The following is an 18,906-nucleotide window of genomic DNA, read 5'->3' on the forward strand; positions in this document are numbered from 1 at the left end:
GGGGGGGGGGGGGTGCTGGGATCAGGCCGCTGGGCTCCGGGAGGACACGTGGGGGAGGAGGGGAAGGAGGAGGAGGAAGGGGGGGCGGGCCTGCAGTTCTCGGGGCTCCCCCTGCCAGCCCCGGGGAAGCCGGAACCTCTCCCGGCAGCCGCAGACCCCGCACTGGCCACGGGGGAAGAACGGAGCCACCTTCCGTGGCCAGCCCCCGGCTCCAGGAAGGGGGGGCGAGCAACGCCGCTCGGGGTCGGAGAGTGAGCGTTTTCACTCGTGCTTTATGTATGACTCTCTCTCTCCGTTTAGCCTCCGTGTTGGGAGGGGGGGCGTGGGGTCTTACATGCGGGGGGGGGGGACGCCCTCGCCAAACGCCCCGCCCCTTCCCCGGCCCCCCACTTCCCTAACCCAGGCGACCTCGGTGCAAGGCTCTGACGCTCGGGCACCGAGGCCGCCCGCGGGCGCAGCCCCAGCCCCAGCCCTAGCCCTAGCCCAGGCGCCCAAATGGGACAGGTGCTGGGAAGGGAAAATGCCGGGGCTCGCAGCCTCGCCTCGCGTCTCCTGGGCGGCCCACCCTTCGTGGCAACCGCCCGTGCCGCACATCCCCGAGACCACCCTCAAAAGGCAGCCCTTAGCCCGGGAGTGGAGGCATCCTGGGGCGGGGGTGGGGGGGTACAAGGAGCGAGAGGCCCTAGGGAGGAAGGAGGAGGGGGACGAAAGATGTGTAAAGAGGGAAGCCTGCACAACTTGGGGCTGAAAACCTGGCTCGAGGAAAACTCCGTTTCTGCCCGCCCCCGCCCCCCCCCCCCCACTTCCCGGGCCCCTCAGTCACCAAACCGAATCCCCTTGACCCTTACCCTTTACCCTAACGACTCCCCGCCTGGCCAAAGGAATAAGTCCTCGTATGTGTTTACATCCCAGGCCATCCCCAGAACTGAAGGGCTGAGAAGCCTGCGGTCCACATTGGAACTCTGATGACTTTACATTAACTCCGAGGAGAGCAGCTTGCGAAGAAGCTGAAGCTGCCGGCAGGCTTGCTTTCAGTCTTAGGGTGTTTCTTAGCAGCTCCAACCCTGAGCCCGCGGTTGGGACTTCAAAGGCATCGCCTCAGCCTAAAGGGTATTAGGGGAGGTGCCCAGCAGTTCCTGGAGGGTTCAGGGCTTTGTAAACACGGAATGTGAAATGAATAGCAGGAATTTGAAAAAAAAAAATCTTTATGTTCAGAAGTATTGATATTATTTATTATATATTTATCCATACTAAGGAAGCCAGAGAGTCATTTGAACTAGAAGGAAGCCCTGAGGGATTAATGTCTTCCTCCTCCCTGCCCCCCTTCTTTGTCCCAGGCCCAGAGGTTCCATCTCTAAGCTATGGAGTGTCTTCTCTCCAGTGGAAAGACTTTAGAGATGGCAGGTGAGACTTGCCTGGTATGTCTCCCTCACCTGGTTTAAAGGAGGACTATTGCGGAGGAGGACAAGCAACTAAGGTAGCAGTGGCTTTGCTGTTGTCTGAGGCCTGCTGTTCTATGACCCCTCCTGCTTGTCGTCACCGACCTCAAAATCTACTGCCAGCAGTGTGGACATAACACTTGCCATTTTACTTTGCTTTGGGAACTTCTTCACTAGCTGTTTTATTTGGCCATTCCCATCCTCCTGTGCATCCCCCCCCCCCCCACACACACACATTTTAAAAAGTGTTTGGCCGAAGTTGCACCAAGGGAAAGTGAAAATTTGGAAATGATTTCTTTAATCAACCTATGAATTCAAAAGGCTTTATTAAGTTGTGGGGGATCACCTCTATTGGGCCTGATAAAGCAGGCTCCACCAATTCTGCTTTGATTTAAATTGGCTGTCTTCACTGATTTTAATTTATCTGGTAATTACTAAATTTCCACTTCTATTAAGGGCCTTAGGGCCTTGGGGCTACTTTGCTCTTTGGTCAGAGGCTGAAATGGATTCTGGACACCTCTGTTCCCACTCGTCTGTATCTCACCATTTGGCTGCATCATTTATCTGGTGAAATGAAGGTTGGGGCAAGATGGTTATTTCCTGGCTGCAGCTCTAGCTTCTCTGAGCCCTTTCCTGTTGGGGGCCACACTTCCTGCCCTACAGGAGGTGATGGGAAATCAAGGAGCAGGGTAGAGAGAGCTGTGGGAAACCTTGTAAAGAATGTAGAGATTAATGATTATTTTATATGAGGCTAGAACCACAACATAATCATAATAATAATAATACCTTTGTACAATGTCAGAGTGTCTACCAAGGCCTTTCACTTGTGTTATTTCATTTGTTTCTCACTACAACCCTCGATTTTGTAACTGAGGAAACTGAGTCTATGGGCATCTATGAGTGACTTGCTCAAGGTCACATGGCTAGTGAATTCCTAAACCAGGACTCAACTCCAGTAATCCTGACTCCACATCCAGAGTTCTTTTCAATATAGTATATAGCACCTCCCTTTAATGCCAAAATGTTCCTTTTCAGGCAGAGTTTTAAATAATTGTTTCTTCCATCAATAACACCTCCTGGCCTAGGCCTGGACTCTCAGAGAGCCAGCTTGGTGTATTGGAAAGAGGATTGTTTGGAGATTTCTAAGAACCAGATCCTAGTTCTGTCTTGTCGATGGCTAGGAAGGGGACCTCAGGAGAGCCCTAACATTCCAGGTGCCAGCCCAATTCCAGGTACTGTGTTTTGGGTCTTCCTTCCAACTCCAAACTATAGAAATCAGTGCACCTGTCTTACTCTCTCACAAGCACACCCCACAGTATCAAATGAGATGATGAATGGGAAAGAATTTTGTGCACCATAAACTACTGGACTCAGACAAGTGTTACTATCATCAGTGTCAGCATCACCAGCCTCCCAAGCACAGAGACCTAGGGGTGACATCTGCCTGGGCTCTGCCCTCCTGAAGCTGACCGGACAAAATAGGGCATTTGGGGCTCCCCAGCTAATTGAAGCCTTAAACCAACCTCTGACTTAATTCAGAGGATAATTGCTTCAATTTTCTTCTTTTTTCCAAAATCAGAGGCCTTCCTTATCTCTCTGGTAAAACAGCCCACTCTTGTGACAACAAAGACTACGACAGCAATGACAACAACAAGGACAACCATTTCAGTGCTTTAGATCTTCAGAGTGTCAGAGTGAAGCAAATTTGAGGCTTCCGGTCCTCCCTCCATCCCCTGACCCCCAGTCAGTTGAAGGTGAAGCCAGGTTTGGAAGTCAGAATCTCAGGACTGCCAAAGCGTTCATTTTAAGCCACCTCAGTTGAAAGCAGACTAGGAGAGAGAAGGGTACCGAAAGAGCCTTGCAAATTTGGGAAAGAGTGAGGCTGGTACTAAGGCTGACAGGGCTGACCATGAGTTACATACACTATGTGCTCTACAATGTTTCCCTTTACATTCTGGGAGGGGCCGTGGGGGAGAATTCATTGCTCCTGTTTGCTCTTCATATATCTCAAGCATACAAAACCTATTACAGCAGGTTACTGCTGGAGATGCATTCCCACAGCCCACTGCATGCTGAGGAAGGCCTGTTCTCTGCCCTCTAAGAGCCCTGGGTCTACTTGGGGAGACAGTGTGTCTGGTTAAACTTAACTCTGTAAACAACTAACAGCCTTTCTGGATTTTATAGCCAAAGGGGCAAAATGAGGAAGGGGGCTAAAATCACCCCAGAGGCCTTTCGAGGTCAAGCCTCCTTGCTTCCCTAAGACCCCCAGGCACTTAACAGGGTTCTTAATCATACAGACAGTGTTAGAGGTGGAAGAAACTCTAAGAAATCATCTGCCCTCCTGAAAAACTGGCTGTCGCGGTCCACTGCCAACAAAATCAAGTGTATAAGCCTTCACCTAGCTTCCAGGGTCCTCCATGAACTGGTCCCAGCCTCCTTCCCTTCCAGGCCCCTCACAAAGCCTCTGTTCTCACCAAACCAGACCTCTACCATTCTTGGGACAAGACAAGCGCTTCCTCCACTGCTCCTTCAGCATTTTCTAGGCCCTTCTGGGCTTGTTGAAATCCCACTCAACCATTACTCAAGCTGGCTCTTTCATGCCACTTTCCCTGAACCCCCACTCCCTCCCCATTGAAGTTAACAGCTCCTCAGAGGTTTCCCCCACCACACTGAGCTTGGCCCTTTGTTTAGCACTTCCACACCCTGCCTGTCTCTCCAACTGGATGTCCACTTCCTTGGATGAAGGAACCCAGTATTTCTCAACTGTGTATTACAGCCTCGTTTCTCTCTGTGCCCCCCCCCCCCCCCGCCGGGAAAATCCCCCACCCAGGGATGGGGTAGGGGTTCTACAAATTTTTTGGGTTTTTTTTTTTTTTGTTTATTTATTTTTGAGAGAGAGAGATCGACCAAGCAGGGGAGGGGTAGAGGGAGAAGGAGAGAGAGAATTCCAAGTAGGCTCCACACTGTCAGCACAGAGCCCCATATGGAGCTCGATCCCACAATTCATGAACCCTGAGATCATGACCTGAGCCAAAATCAAGAGTCAGATGCTTAACCAACTGAACCACCCAGATTCCCCTCTACAAGTATTTGTTAAGTAAATGAATGAATGGATGATCTAATAATCTAATCCCTTTATCTCATAGTGGGGAAATTGAAGCCCATACCTGGCTTCCCTTCCTGCCAATTAAAGACTTGGTTTTAAATTTTAGCCTCCTTTAGTCTTTGTCTTCCCTCTTAGTGGATGGATATACACTGTCTCTAAAGTTATACAGACATGGTTTCAATCCTGGCTCCTTCACTTACTAGCGATACCAACTTAGATCCTTGATTTTTGTCTGAGCCTCACTTTTCTCATTTGTAAAATGGAGACTAATAAATACTTCCTGAAAATGTTACAAACATCAATGGAGTTCTTGTATGTTAAGCACTTAGAACAGTGCCTGGCACCTAGTAGATGCCCCATAGTAGTTGCTGGTTTTTTTTTTTTTAATGTTTATTTATTTTTGAGAGAGAGAGAGACAGAGCACAAGCAGGGGAGGGGCAGAGAGAGACAGAGGGAGACACAGAATCCGAAGCAGGCTCCAGGTTCTGAGCTGTCAGCACAGAACCCAACGCGGGGCTAGAACCCATAAACTGTGAGATCATGACCCTAACCCACTGAACAACCCAGGTGCCCCATTGCTGGTTTTTGTTGTTGTTGTTTTTGTTTTTGTTTTTGTTTTTGTTTTTGTTTTAGCGTGAGGAGTTTTTAGAGTTCATAACTTGGGAACACCTGCTTAATTCAAGCATGGAAATAAAAGCACAACTCAAACATAATGAAAAGAAAGGTGTATTTTTGGCAAGGGGAAAAGAATAAAATTTAGCAAGACCTTTAAGCAAAACTGTTATCTCTTCCGCCAAAGAGGCTAAAGAGTATTGAGAATGGTGCCCAGTTCAGTGGCCCACATTCAGTGGGTGCTCACCCAATTTCGCATCCTCTGGCTGTGGTGGTACCTCTGTGTAGGCTTAAAGATGTTGGCATGGGACTGAGATGCCCTACCTAATTTACACATCACTATGCTCCCTCTTCTCCATGAGCTTACACCTGAGTCCTGTTCCACCTGCTAAAGCCTTCAAGCCCTGCTCCACAAAGCTTTCTCTGAATACTTTGCCTGTGAATTCTTGGCCCCGCAGGTAAGTACTGCTTAGCACTTAGTGATTTTCTGTGCTCTGTGACTTAGTACCTCCCCATCTGAGGGCAGGCACTTTGCCATAGAAAGCAGCATCTCCCACAATGCCTGGCAGTGTTAAAACAGACAGCACTCCATGAAGACTTTGGGATTGATTGACAGTAGGCGTTCAATGGGGGCATGAATCCCCTCAAGTACTGCCCAGCATTCAGCTTCCCAATCCCCCACTTCCCACATACTCACCACTTCTCAGACCCACCACTCACATGATGCCCCAGCCTTTTGAGGAACCATCTTGTCTCTTAGAATTCGTCAGCATCTGGAAGGCAAGGGCCACATTTTACTGTGTCCTCCACACAGCCCAGCATAGCACTTCCAACATAGTTTTGCTGCTATAGATAACTTGGTAAAGATACATTGTTATTGTGTGTTTATATGTATCCTTGTGTGTCTGTTCTTGCTCATTAAAGTGCAAGGGGCTCTAGGGGAAGAATTGTCCATCTTGGGAAGAAAGTCACAAGATGATTTAAAAATAAGTAGAGACATGGGATTTAGATTTTTAAAAAATCCAGGGAACAGTGTTCCACCTTCCATACCCATTCAGCCTAACCTCTCACACCAAATTTTCTCAAAGTTTAATATACATAAGAATCACTGGGGGGAGCTTGTTTAAAATTCAAATTTCAAAGCACCCTCCCACCCAGGGTCTTACTGAATAGGTCTGGGGTGGTGCCTCATACTCTGAATTTATAACAATGTCTACTGAGAATTAGAAACTAGAGGGCTCTTGGGCTACACATTGAAATACATTGAGCACTTTTCCATTTTCATCTTCACCAGAGATCCCCAAACTTTTTGCTACCAAGGGTTTTATTATTTCTTTCCCCTCATGGACCCCATTAAACATAGTTATACATTGCTTAGAATGTACCAGACATTGTTCTGAGGATTTTACAAATAGTAACTCATGTAATACTCATAACAATATCATAAGGTAATGACTATTATTTTCCCCTTTCACAGATGAAGAAATTGAGGTACAGAGAGGTTCAGTGACTTGCCCAAAGTTGCCCAGCAACTACGTTTCTTTAATTGAGGTCAGGTTCAGGTAATATAAATTAAGCATTTTAAAGTATAAACTTCACTCTCATTTAGTACATTCAAAGCTGGGTGCAAACACCACCTCTACCTGGTTCTAAAACATTTTCATCACCCCAAAATGAAACTCCATACCTGTTAAGCAGCTGCTCCTCTTTCCTCCCTACCCAGCCTCTTGCCAGAGAAAATTCCTATCTGCTTTCTGTTTCTATGGATTCACCTATTCCAGATATTTCATTTAAGTGAAATCATATGATCTGTAGCTTTTTGTTTCTGGCTTCTTTCACTTAGCACAATGTTTTTGTTTGTTTGTTTGTTTGTTTGTTTGTTTGTTTGTTTTTAAGTAGGCTCCACACCCAACACAGAGCTTCAACTCATAACCCTGAGAACAAGAGTCGCATGCTGTACTTCCTTGAGTCAGCCAGGCACCCCGACATAATGTTTTTGAGGTTCATCCACATTATAACATGTATCAGTAGTTCATTCCTTTTTATGGCTGAATAATATTCCATCATATGGATATACCACAATTTGTTTATACATTCTTAGCTAATAATTTTTGAAGTTAGTATCTGAATCCAGGCAGTCTGGTTCCAGAGTTGGTGCTCTTAACCCTCTGTGTTCAAAACACTTATCTGCTTAAACAAGATGTATTTTCAAGTAATAATTTGTCATTTGAAAATATATCAGATATGGGGTGCCTGGCTGGCTCAGTTGGAAGGGCATGCAACTCTTGATCTCAGGATCATGAGTTCTAGCCCCATGTTAGGTGTAGAGATTACTTAAATTAATAAACTTTAAAAATTAAAAATGTATCAGAGACAAATAAAACTTTGCCAGAACTTCTGATCAGCCCGAGATAGTCATACTGAAGTCATTCAATTCCAGCTAAAGCCAAAAACACTTCATGTTGTAGTTAACCTCTGCAGCTTTGTGATGTATGTTTCACTTAACTTTATGAAACACAGACACAATTCATAGACTCTCTCCCAGGCTTTTATGGGTTTGGAGACCCTGGTTTGGGATCCATTGATGATAAATCCTTGCAAGGTGCCCCAGTCAACAAAGAGATTCCATCAAGTTGCTCAGAGGACTCTACTGACAATCTAGAAAGCGGGCTCATGCATGTTAGAAAGTTTTTCCACACCAACAAGCTAAATAAGAAAGGAGCTGGAGCTTAACCTTTCAGTAAACTAGAAAATTCCAAAATCCAGGAAGTCATTCTACTTGAATGTACTAGTTAACTAACCAGGGTTTTCCCAGCAAGGATACACAGGGCCAGGCCATATACCGAGGACAAGTAAGACAGCCCTATAGCAGAGCGCCTGGGTGGCTCAGCCGGTTGAGCGTCCGACTTCGGCTCAGGTCATGATCTCACGGTTTGAGGGTTTGAGCTCCGCGTAGGGCTCTGTGCTGACAGCTCAGAGCCTGGAGCCTGCTTCGGATTCTGTGTCTCCCTCTCCTCTCTGCCCCTCCCCCACTCTGTCTCTCTGTCTCTCTCTCAAAAACAAACATTAAAAACACAGACAACCCTTTAGCTTCCCCCTGCAAAGTGACAGCATAAGTTGGACTTGCCAGGGAGGCCTTCTAGGTCCAAAGCATCTGCTCTGACAGAACCTGAGGTAAGAATGCTATTCCCACACAAGTCTGATTGCAGGATTTTTCTCCTGACTTTTTGAGTGTGTGTGTGTGTGGGGGGGTGCGATTAGGTTCGTGTCTTTTCTGGAGTTTGTGACACCTTTGCTCCATGTCTGAGAGCCTCATTTGATGTCCTGAGCACCTCCCCCTCTAAAGGGGTCCTTCATTAACCCATCAGAGACTAAACAACCAGACTAGATTCAAAACCATTAGCCCTGATTTCTCTCGGCAGAGTAAAATGAACATCAAGGAGAACCTTGAAGGGAAAAAGATTCCACAAAACATGTTGCTAGAGAGGTGAGAGAGGAATGGTGAGAGATGAAGGCTTCTTCATTTTTGTAGCCCCAGGGCCTAGCAGAAGGCCTGGCACAGATGAGAAAGCACTCAAAACATGTTTGTTGAGTGAATGACTGAAAGAGAACCTTCTTGTTGGTCTGGAGGTCATTATGGAGGCATTGTAGAGCTGCTGTGTGTGGGGACAGAGAATGGAGCGAGGTTGGCATGTGTCTGGAGCGGCCTGCCAGAACCTACACAGACCGTGTTTTTCTCTGCCTGAAAATTTCTCTCAGGCAAAGTTCTCAGAGCCTGCAAGTCTCAAAAGTAGATTCCTCTGAGCTCACTGTGTGCTTTATTCTACTGAACTCAAGTCAGAGGAACTTAACAGTGGCATAGTGTTGTAGGGAGAATCTGATGAGAACACCTATATAAAAGCATATTGAAAAAGATAGAGCACCAGAAAATTCTTATTAACTTAGCCATACTGGCTTCACATGATCTAAATGACCCTTTGTGCCATTTGGCCAGGTAGCTTTCTACCTATGAGTCTTATCACTGAACACGAACATGTGCAGATACCCCCACCCCCAATACACACTTTTTATAATGCAGCAAACTCTGTTTGCCAGAATCCAAATAACCACAACCATCAGAGAATCAGAATGTTCTTTTTGCAATACAGTGCAATAATCCCTTACATTCATGTGGGGCTTTGCAGGTCACAAAGTGCCTCCCCATCCACGACCCCATTTGTTTGTTGATTGATGTTCAGAATAGTCCTGAGGCTTTGCAAGAGTCTGGGAGGCCTTGTGAAGACGCAAATAGCAATGACACATGTGGTGCAAGTGGCCTTGGCTGTGTGCTGGGTCTCTGAACACCAGCCCACAACACTCTGTTGTTGTGGCAGAGACATCAGGGGTACAGTGACTTGCTGCTACAGACTTGCAAGGATTTACCAGCACTTAGGGGACACGGCTGGTGGGATGGGACTCCTGTGGCTGAAAGAAGCTGAGATGCATTTGCATATGGTTGGCACTGTCGTGGCAGCAAAGGAGGCAGAAGGTTTGGATCACCCCTCCCTCATTTCCTTCCATCAGTCATTAGATGAGCAGATGTTGGATGCTTGAGCTCCTTCCCCCCCACCTTGTTCTGAGTATTGAGGGTACAGAAACAAACAAGACTTGTCTCCTAGACCTCTCTGGCCATATGATTCATGAGGACTCCCCTTCCAGTCTCTTCTTGTTCATTATAGCCAGGGGACAAATGTTGAGGGAAGGGGTTCCACCTAATCACTCCTGTCCATTTCCCTTTCTCCCTCTCTCTCTCTCTCTCTCTCTCTCACACACACACACACATACACACACACACACACACACACACACACACACACACACACGATGCTTTACTCAGGGCCTCAAAAGCTCCAAGGTTAACCAGTCTGTGTCACATACCTCTATTAAGGAGAGTATTGAATAAACCAGATCCACGAGAGCAAAATAAAAATTTGTAATACATAGTAATAATAATGGTATATCCCATAGTAATAATAATGGTAATCACATCTGTATAAAACTTAATAGTTTACAAAACACTTCCATCCCTATTCCTTGATTTGATCCTATGTCCTGTCATCATCTCATATCCAAAGACGATCTTCTGATTGTGATCACCAGCTGTGAGTGAAACAAGACAAAGGCAGGGCTAAGAGTCCTGCCCCCTGGTTTGTTTTTTCCACCTTTTTTCTTTTTCTCTTCCCTCTTTCTCTTGCTGTGCTGTCTGTGGAGCCTGAAGTTGCCTATGACTCAGCTTCCCAGACTCCTGAGAACCTGGAAACCCAGGGAAAAGGGCTACCGATCAGTAGTCTCCCAAGCCTTTGACTTCTTCCAGAATTGGTGCCCTGAGGAGAGAAGACTTTCCTCTTTGGGCAACCCCAAAGTGAGCACCAACCCACCTCAGCAGATTGGGCAGGCCCTGCAAAAGGGGGGACTTTTAATAGAATAAGGAAAGGAGTGGAGCTTTTAGTACGATGTGAAATGGGGCTTTGAAGCAGGGGAGGCAACTGCTAAGTACGGGCTTTGCAGAGTGCAGACATACCAAAGGAACCTGGTGCTTGCGGGAGAAGATCCTAGTGAAGGGCAAGAGGAGCCCACTGGGTCGTATCCACTGGGTCTGTAGGCCTTTTTTTTTTTTTTTAACCTAACTACTTCACTCATCCCCATTACCCTCTGTACCTCCATATACTCTTCATTCCTCCAGCCTATTCGCTGAACCCCCATCTACCCCATTCCTCTAGTGTAGCCCCAATTTTCTGAGCTGAAGATGCTTTCCGTGAAAGGCCACCCCAGAGATTCTCAGGCCACCCCAGCCTAACATTCTCAAACTCCCCTATCCCTTTTTCTACTAGGTACTTCGTCCATAGTGATGGCCACACCAGTCATACCCTCCGCCTGGCCCAGTGCTGGCCCCAGATGAGAGCGCCTGAGAAACTCAGGAGTAATAGTGGGTATAAAGCCACTGTGTTCTGGTGGTTTGCAGCAGTAGATCAAAGCCTGTCCTCTTTGGTAGGAGGGGTCAGGGCTGTCTGTCCTGGCAATCTTGAGCAGGGACTGAGGGGAGACAAACAGCAGGTTAAAGCTGCTTTTAGCTAGTGGCCAGGTTAAAAGGGGATGGTGGTGCTGAGTGGCTGCCATGCTGGGCTGGGGATGAAGACCCACGACCCCCTCCTCCCTGTATCCCTGGTTGTGACCGCAGACAGTTGAATCTTCCAGCTTTGTCCAGCCTTGGAAACCTCTTTGCATCAGGAAAGGAGCTTCATTCCAGCCCAGGAGCCCCTGGCTGAGCCCTCTTCCAGCCCTTACACTGACATTTGGGGCAAGTCGAATTAGCACTGTAGCTCAGGCAGTGGCAGCCAGTACGGGGTCGGGAGTATGTAATTGCAACCACTTCCTGCCCCAGCTTGCCCTAGGGCCGGCCACGCCCCTTGAGGACAGTAGGGGCGGGGCCCAGGTACAGTGAGGGAGTCCGATTGGTGGGCGGGGGGGGGGGTTGCGGAGCAGGGCGGCTCTCAAGGGAAATCAGCTGAGACTCATAAAGGAAGGGGGGTGCCTTCAGTTCGAGCCGAGCCAGCCAGCCCGAAAGGGCTGGGGCCTCAGGGCATTCTATTGGCACAGTGCGTCCCTGCAAAGGAGGATCCAGAGAACAGTCCCTCTCTGACTGTTATATGACTAGTTCCAATATTAGCTTTATTCATGAGATCTGAACACTCCCAAGCCCCAAAGGAGAGGGGGAGGGGAGAGTTGGGGTCTACACCCATAGGGACGATCTCCTCTTTTGGCTTGGCACTGCTCTCTCTGAGCAAGTTAGGACGGAGAGAAGACATTAGGGGTGGGAGCTGCTGAAAAGACTCTGGTGGTACACAACACCAGAATTTGTAAATGCCTCTCCCTTCCTGGAGATCCCAAGATTTGCTGTTTGTATCATTGGTCTGTCTACCCAGGACTTGGAGTGCCCCTTGTGTACAGAGCCAGTCCTCCAGCAGGTAGAATGGAGGTACAAAAGGAGCAGACAGGTGGCTCCCTCCCTTTGAGAGTCAGACATCAACTGGGCGAGTCAAAGTGTGCACTCTGTAGTCAAAGATGGAGATTGTGGTATTAGCTGTGTGACCTTGGGCAGTTTGTTTATCTTCTCTGAGCTTCAGTCTCCTGGTGTGTAAAATGAAGCTACTAATACTTGACTTACAAGGTTGTGGTAAAAGTAAAGTAAGACACATATGGGAGAGTGCTTTGAAAGCTATGAAACACTCTATGAAGGCAAGGGAGGGATGATGCTCTTGTTAAGTAGGGTGGAGGTGGGAGGGAGGACCCTGATGGGTGAAAAACGAGTAGGCACCAATGATTAGGGTGCAAACTCTCCAGGAGAGTGTTAAAGTAGCATGCTGTAATGAGGCTATCAGAGGCAGGTGGGGGGTTAAGTCTGCCTCGGCTTCTAGTTAGAGGTGGGCCTGAGAGGAGAGTCCCTGGGGAAAGGCGGCCAGGCGAGGTGGAGAAAAAGCCATAATTTCTCTCCTTTTGAGAAGAGCTTGAACGGTCCCGGTTGCCTTAATCATGCCCATGTGAAGAGAGGCCAGCAGTGGGTAACGAGTTTTGTTTGGGGGGAGGGGGTTGCCTGTCAGCCCTCGAAGTGTAAGGCAGCAGCTGGAAGCGAGCCGCTTACTCACATACCACGCCTGCAGCGTGCACACGGCTCGCTGGAATGAGCCCGGAATGTCTCCTCTCCTCGCCCTCTGCAGACGGAGGAGAGCCGAGGGGAGCTGGGAGAGTTGAGCACGTTAAATGACAGCTGCAAACCTGTAGGCTTCTCCATCCCTTTCCTGCTCTGGCAAGGGCTGCCCAGGCCCAGGGTGACCCCTGCCCTCCCTTTCCAGACCGGCAGCCTCATGGGGGTGGGGCCATCCGCATTTGCTAGGTGAATGTTGGGGGAGGGTGTGCCCGGGTATAGTTTCGTGGCACATGCACCCACGTCTATGCATGTCAGCAGCCACTTGTGCAGATCCAGGGAGTTGTCTGCATACAAACATGTGTCATACATGTGCATGCTCCAAGTGGCGAGAATGCGGGACTGACATTTTTGCTCCTGTGTGACATTGGACCTTCTCATCTGTAAAATGAAGAGCGTTGTACCAGAGCATCTTGGAGGGCCCTCTCAGCCCGAGTGTTCACTGTTTCTACAGAGTGAGGCAGGTGGGGGGTTTCTACAGAGTGAGGCAGGGTTGTGGCCACCTAAAAAGTCAGGGCAGTGAAAAAAAATCAGCCAAACCAGTTGTGACGTTGGCTGTCGACACTTCAGATGTTTAGGTTTGGAGATTCAATTTTCAAAAGGCCAGTTACTTGGCATCATGTAACATCTGTTCGCTTTCCAAGGAGTGGTCTTACACTGACACTGGGACTGTGGTATGATGGTGTTTGTCTGCTTGCTCTGTGTGTGTGTTTACACATGTGCAAGTGCATCTATGGGTGCATGTTTAAATTGCATCACAGAATATTAGAGCTGAACGAGATCCTGGAGGTCATCTAATTGAATCTCTTCCATTTCTAGTTCATTTATTCAACTGCCCTTTTGTGAGCTAGGATCTGTGCAGGGAGCTGCAGAGATAAATAAGGCATAGTTTCTGCCCTCCAGGAGCTCACCATCTAGCAAGGGGGAGAAACATGTAAACAAGTAATTACAATGCAATGTGATAATAGAGGTATGAATCGCACTATGCTGTGGGAGAGTAGAAGAAAGGCCAATTAATTCTACCTGGGGGTAAAACTGTCTGGGACAGTTGCACGCTCCACAGCTTGTGAGCTTTCCCCTTCACCTTCCTAGTTCCAAAATATTCAGCCTGTTCTCCTCTATCCCTTTCTCTAAGGAAATCTAGGAAGATGTCTGCACAACCTGACATACTAAGATCCACATGGCCCACTGGAATCCACCCTGACCTATACCCTTATCAGCTATAGGCCAAGAGAGGCTTGATTGGGCTAGCTGAGGTTGCCTGTGGCACGGGTTTAGCTCCTGTTGGGGTGGGGATGGACAGCAAGAGGGAGGCCAAGAGAACTGAGAATTCAGTCCTTCCTACCTGGCCAAAGGGGAGAAAGGAAGGAGATCACCTTCTGCAGGGCATGCCCTTTGCGTTTTCTGCCCCAGGCAGGGGCTGCATTACACACTCGCTCTCCCTTGCCGGGCGCCCCTGGTGAACAGCAGTGCCCGGTAATGAGAGGGTTGCTGAGGATAATGGGGTAGCCTTAGTCAGTGTGGAGAGCAGATTAGAGCGGAGGGCAATTCTAGCAGAGGCAGGGGAGACAATAACCCCGGGCTGGGCACCAGGTTCTCCCTCTGCCCTACCTGCCCAAGAGATGGCCGGGGGTGTCTAACCTCCAGACCTCCACCTCTACCCAATCTAGCGTCTTTCTCCCTCTCCATGGGCAGAAGGCGAACCACCCACGGGGCCTACCACCCCACCAGGGCGGGAGCACTCCCTCCGTCCCACCCCTGGATCCATAAAGCCCGGAGATGCTACAGCGAAGGGAACCCTGGGAGTGTGCCTTGAATGACCCCCAAACACATCTGGATTTTTGGAGTTCAGGCCAGCCCCCGAAACGGACCCCAGGGAAGTGCGCCAGAGGGAGGGGCGGGGGAAGGGAGAGGCTGCGCGGAGTTAAGGGCCTGCCGTTTAGGACTCCCGGCCCCACGACTAGGACCGTCCCAAACTTCCTGTTTCTTCCGGCCGCTCTGACCCCGGGGCTGCAGCTCCGAGATAGCTCGGGGCCTGGAAGTGCATGCTGGGTAAGCGCAGACGGACGGAGTAGGCGAGAGCTGTTCGCTGTCGCCGCGGCGGCGCAGGGCCAGTGTGGGCGCGCGCTCGGCTTCCTTCCCCGGCGGTCACGCTTTGCATGTGGGATGGGCAGCGGGCAGGTGGCAGGGAGGCCCCCACGCCGAGGGCTCGGGGCGGAGCCTTCGCCGGGGTGGGGGCGGCGGGGGAAGAGGGAGGAGGCGGCCCGAGGGGCGGGGGTGTGGGCCGGGAGTTTCTGCATTTTCAAGGGAAGCGGAGTTGCCTTCGTCGGAGGCCGAAGTTCTAGCCGACCTCGCGGCGCGGAGTGCAGGAAGTCCTGGAGGGGCAGCGCAGCCGGCGCGGCCCCGGCCGGCCCCGAGCTCTCGCGCCCTCCTGAAGTTCTAAGGGAGTCTTTTAGGATGAGTTAGAAGGAAGCCCTTCTTCACTCAGCGGGGAGAAAACTTAACGAAACTGGTGACCTCCACCGCAAAGGTGGGCCACGTTGAGGATTAAAAAAAAAAAAAAAAAAAAAAAAGTGCGGGCAAATGCTCGACTCCAGAGAGAAACTAAGGCTATCCCAATCCCTGAGGGGTGGAGATCGGGACGGACAACGGGTCCCTCAGTGCCTCCGTCCTCAAGATGGACTACATGGGGCGGGGGGGGGGCGAGCAGGTGACACCTGACTCCGATTCCTGAGGTGCCTTCTCCCCAACAGCCCGCTTTCCTCCCCCAGTGCTGTTCCCACTTCAAGACGGCAGGGGAGAGGAGCGGGTGTGGAAAGACGGTTGGATAAATAAAGATGGTTACCTCAGAATAGAAGGTCAACCCCCACCTCTACCCGCATCTTCCATTGGGGCCTCATCCCCTTTACGCAACCGCATCTCCCATTCCCACCACCTCTCAATATTCCCCACTCTTCCCGGCTCTGCCACAAGTTTGCATGCGTCTTGAGGAGACAGTTATGTCCTCACTCTGGGGTCGATGTTTGATATAGGACCAAGCAAGGTGGATAGTAGGGCACACAGGACATACAGGGGCTGGCTTCACATTATGGCTCCCATTTTGAAGATGAAGAAACCGAGGCAGCCCAGAGAGCTTAAACATTTGCTGAGCTCACACATGGAGTTAGTAATAGAGGTTAAAACACAGCTTGGAGATGGTGGTGGCGGTTGGTGGTAGGATTGATGCTTAAAACTCTGATTAAGCACTCACACCCCCCACCAAGTCCCTGCAGACTCCCTTCCCACTACTAGCTGAGTGCTACCTTAGCAGTCTTCTCTTATCCTCCCTCTGATGGCACACCAAACCAGGCTGTTTATATTTCTGTCACCCATGCTAGACTATGAGTACGTCAATGATGGAGACAGGGTCTTAATACATGTTATCTCAGTGCCTAGTAAAGTGCCTGGCACATAGGAGACACTCAATAAGGTGTGTGTGTGTGTGTGTGTGTGTGTGTGTGTGTGTGTGTGTGTTTACTGAATAATAAAAATCAGGAGTCCAGACTCTGGCCCTTTTCAAGTCAAAATTTTCCTTATCCACCCATCCACTTAGTTAGACCCCTGGCTTAGAAATACCCCTTTGGGGCAAGATCTTTCTATTGCTACATACCACTGGTGCTGTATTCTGCAGTTAGAGGGGCTTTCAAAAGTGGGCACAGAAGGTGAAGGGCATCCTGGGCTGGCTTGTTAGCTCACCTAGCCAGGGCAGGCTCAAGCGGCTCAGTTACAAAGCTGTTATGTATGTGATGTTCTGTGCCCTGGTGCCCTTCTCCTGAACCAAAATATAGCAGGCAGTGCAAACATTTATGCAAATGAGCCAAGAGCCCTGCTGCTTTCAAAAATAAATGATGGAGCCGTATCAGTAGTTGCAGTGTGTCTTGGCAGGTTTTGGAAGGGGCCCTGCCCGCCCCTTGCTAGTTCTCTTGGGAAGCCTAGCACAGTGAGAAGCAGTGTCCCCTACCCCTGTCATTTCCCCCTCCCTTCCCAAACTACAAACAGCCACAAACCACATGGCCCACAAGCAACAGAGATTTGTGGCCTTTGGAACCTCCCAGGGCAGGGGTCAGTCAGGAGGTCAACGGGGGTGTAGGCATCACACAGTCCAGAGTCATTACTCTAATGCCCTCTGGGAGAGTTTCGAATCAATGGGCCTATTTGTCCTCCCTCCAGGGAGGACTGGGGGTAGGGCAGTGGGAGTCCATTATCAAGCCCACCCCCACCCCGCATAACACTGCCTCCAAGAAGATCACTCTTAGCCTGGCATCCTGCAAATCTCACCACTACCCAGGAAAGACAGAAACCGGAAGTGGGAGGATTTCTGTGGGGATGGGCAGATAGGACAGGTCCTTGGGATTCTCTGATAGAAATCTAGGAAATAGACTTGTATTTGGGAGGCTGTGGCATTTACAATTCCAGCAGGATGACTTTGGGCCCCTGTTGACCTGCATTTTGGCAAATAGTGAATTTCAGTGAGATTGTGCCCTGGCCACTAATTGTCCTTGTCCCTTTTGGGAGAGTTTGAGAATCACTCCTTCTGGGAAAGAGGTGGGACAGTCTAGTGGTTAAGGGCCTTGACTTGAGCATCGGCCAGACCTGGATTCCAAACTCAACTCTGCCACTAACCAAGTGTGTGATCTCTTCAAGTTACCTTCTCTGAACCATAGTTTCCTTATCTGTTAAACTGGGATAATTATACTGTCTACCACATGAGACTGTTATTGGGATTAAATATGATGCCTACCATGTACTTGACACTTTGTAAGTGCTCAATAAATTGTAGCTGTGGTGACCATTCTTAGTAGGTTTTATTGCAAGCCAGTACCATTCTGCTTGGTACCAATCAAGCCTGGGGCATTTCTCAGCTCAAGTCTGTCCCTAAAATCCTGGAAAGATAGAATTCCTTCTGTCACCCATCCTCTCCCAGCATTTGGGTAATTTGTTATTGGGATTGACTTAGGATATGCCTAAAGTGCAGCAAGTGGGGCTCTGCCCACAGGCAATATCCCCAAGGGGATTTAGTTTTATTGACTAAACTGGTTTTAAGTGGTCAACTGGGGGGCTCAGGACAACTATCCCTCCAGAGGGTCTAAAATGCACACTCATGGTATTTAGGGCCAGGCTAGTACCATGTCTCAAGCCGCTAGCTAAGTGTGCATTTACAGTGAGACAGCTTTGAAAATGTTTTGTCTGATTTACTAGATAACTTCCATGTTAAATGGCCTTTGTTTAAATTTTTATCCTGGTGTGGGATGAGAGAGTTCGCTTTTAAATCCAAATTTTGGCAGTGGGGGTTGGTAGGATGGGGAGCAACAGTGCTGGGCTAAGTGCTAAGTGCTAAATGCTGAACAAGATGGGCAGGGAAACACGATGTAGTTCGCCAGAAGTTCACGGAGATGACGGTCCAGCCCTGCTCTTGCATGGCATTTTTGTCACACTTTTAGATTCGTCCTTTTTTATTGAGTTTATACTGCGAAGAGTTTGTCTCTCCCGTGAAACTCAAGCTCCCTTAGGTTGGGAGACCTCAGCATCCTCACAGGCCGGGAACCTGCCAACGGCGGGGCCCGAGTCTCCCCGCTCAGGCTGCCCGTTCCCCAGCCTGGGAACCGAGAGAGCTGCCTCCGTCCTTTGAGCGTCTCCCCAATCCGCGACCGGCGCATTCCTTGGTATCCGAGGCGCCCGGAGGCTCAGCACCCGCGGCCGAGAGATTGGCGCGAACCAGGCCTGGAAAGGATGGTGCGGGGCGGGCGTGGGGGCGGGGGGGGGGTTGCGAACTCCCCGACCTCTGGTTGGAGAGGGGAAGGGGGAGATGCACCCGTCCCCGGAGGGAGGGGGCCACGTGGTGGGGAGCTGCAGTAGGGTGCCCCCAAGTCCGTCTGGGCCCTTTTGTCTGTCCCCCGCGCCGAAGCCCCCTCCCCAAAGAGGGCTGGCAGTGGGGGAGGAGGGAGGCCCCGCGCGGGGGGGGGGGGGGG

The 18,906-nt window shown here is 49.7% G+C and overlaps 1 long non-coding RNA gene across 1 annotated transcript; it reads left to right on the forward strand.

Moving 5' to 3' along the window:
- Positions 1–15,216: 15,216 nt before the first annotated feature.
- LOC121025527 (uncharacterized) lies at positions 15,217–15,761 on the forward strand. Its single transcript, XR_005788087.1, has 2 exons — positions 15,217–15,428; positions 15,652–15,761. It is a non-coding gene; the product is annotated as an uncharacterized LOC121025527 (long non-coding RNA).
- Positions 15,762–18,906: the final 3,145 nt, after the last annotated feature.

The sequence above is a fragment of the Herpailurus yagouaroundi genome, unplaced genomic scaffold (assembly GCF_014898765.1).
Source record: "Herpailurus yagouaroundi ecotype Mexico unplaced genomic scaffold, PumYag 67681, whole genome shotgun sequence".
NCBI classification, from domain to species: domain Eukaryota; kingdom Metazoa; phylum Chordata; class Mammalia; order Carnivora; family Felidae; genus Herpailurus; species Herpailurus yagouaroundi.